The sequence below is a fragment of the Psammomys obesus genome, unplaced genomic scaffold (assembly GCF_907164565.1).
Source record: "Psammomys obesus unplaced genomic scaffold, mPsaObe1.curated_primary_1811, whole genome shotgun sequence".
In the NCBI taxonomy this organism is placed as follows: Eukaryota; Metazoa; Chordata; class Mammalia; order Rodentia; family Muridae; genus Psammomys; species Psammomys obesus.
This window is the reverse complement of record NW_026596088.1, coordinates 14,960,358-14,961,792: the sequence shown is the minus strand read 5'-3', so window position 1 is coordinate 14,961,792 and position 1,435 is coordinate 14,960,358. Positions and strand designations below refer to the sequence as shown.

General features: G+C 48.6%; 1 pseudogene; it reads right to left on the bottom strand.

Annotated features, from left to right (window-relative positions):
- Positions 1-569: 569 nt before the first annotated feature.
- LOC129691253 (40S ribosomal protein S8-like) lies at positions 570-1,220 on the bottom strand (annotated as a pseudogene).
- Positions 1,221-1,435: the final 215 nt, after the last annotated feature.

Sequence of the window (1,435 nt, the reverse complement as noted above, 5' to 3'; positions counted from 1 at the left end):
CGCTTTTATACATTGACTCAGTGAGTGAGCATGTTTGCACACATCTGGGCCGGGGCAAGGAGCCATCTGGGTCAGCCCACACTAGGTCCAGGTGGCCTGGCTCTTGGCTCTGCCTTGGGGTCAGCTGCTATGACCTCCAGGTGGCCATCCTATATTGTTCCCACAATAGAGGAGGTCTTTCTGTGTACAAGCTTGCCCCTCTTGTCACCAGGATCCGCCAAGAATTTAAAAGCAGCACCATGTGCTGTTGAAGACAAGTGTCCCATGTCCTTGAGCTGTCTCCCATGTGTCATTGCTAGTCTAGTCACTGGCCTTAGAAAGGTGCTGGTGAGTCACTGTCCCCTACTAAATGAGTGACGTCTTAGAGACCTTAATGAGTCTTGGCAGTTTATGGATTTTTGACATACTGTCCTTCCCCGACTGTAGCAAATGTTTAGGTCACTCTTCACATTCAGACTCTCTGGCTAGAAAAAGAGTTAATTATCTGAGGCGCTATATTAAACATTTGCACCAAGTGTGGAGCAGGACCCCCTCATCCAAGATGTCACCCCCATTTACTCTCTTATTTATTATAGAACAATAAACACCTTCATTACATGAGCTATGGACAATGGTTTATTCGCTTTCATCTTCCTCAGACAGAGCTCCAGTTCCTCTGCTCGGCCACACTAGCCCGGTCTTGAGGCAATACAGGTGGGAAGCTTTCCCTGCTGGAGCTGTTCCTCCAGGAGACTGCTGATTTGGGCATTCTTTTTTTTTTTTTTTTTTCTTTCATGGTATTTCTTCTGGATTTTCTTTGATCACGGTTTGTTTAGAAGCTCTTCCTCCTCAGGCGTCAGCTGGGCCCCCTTCTTTCGGCCTGGGGCAGTGGGTAGCGGGACTCATACCGTAGTCGTTATGGTGTGCTGTCGATAGGCACAATGCGGTTCTTTGCCAGCATCTTTTGTGGGCAAGGTCGTTATTGGATGCCCTGCAGACAACATCAATGATGCTTGTTTTGCGAGTTCAACTCTCAGAGCCCCAGGAAAAGTTCCCCACCTTCAATCTCAGGGCGCGGTGCTTCTTATTGCCTCCCGGAACTCAGACTGTGTGTATGCGGCAAGGGTCAATCCTCCTGTTGGCAGCAGGCCATCCCAGCTGCTCTTCTGCTTCATGTGGAAGGGCTCTCCCTTACCCCCGGTCTTGCGGCACTTGTGCCAGTTGCCCCAAGAGATGCCCATCGCTCAGCTCTGGCTGGAAAGCTACTTATTTATTTTCAGACAGGCCTTCCTTTTGCATACCACTTTGGTTGGAGACTTACTTATTTAGCCCAGGCTGGCCTAAGACTTAGCAATCAATCCTCTTAAAAATAATCATGGCTTGGTGATGGAGAGCCCAGGGACAAGAAGGATTTGGGGCACTGCTGTAGCAAACAAACAAACAAATAAACAAATAA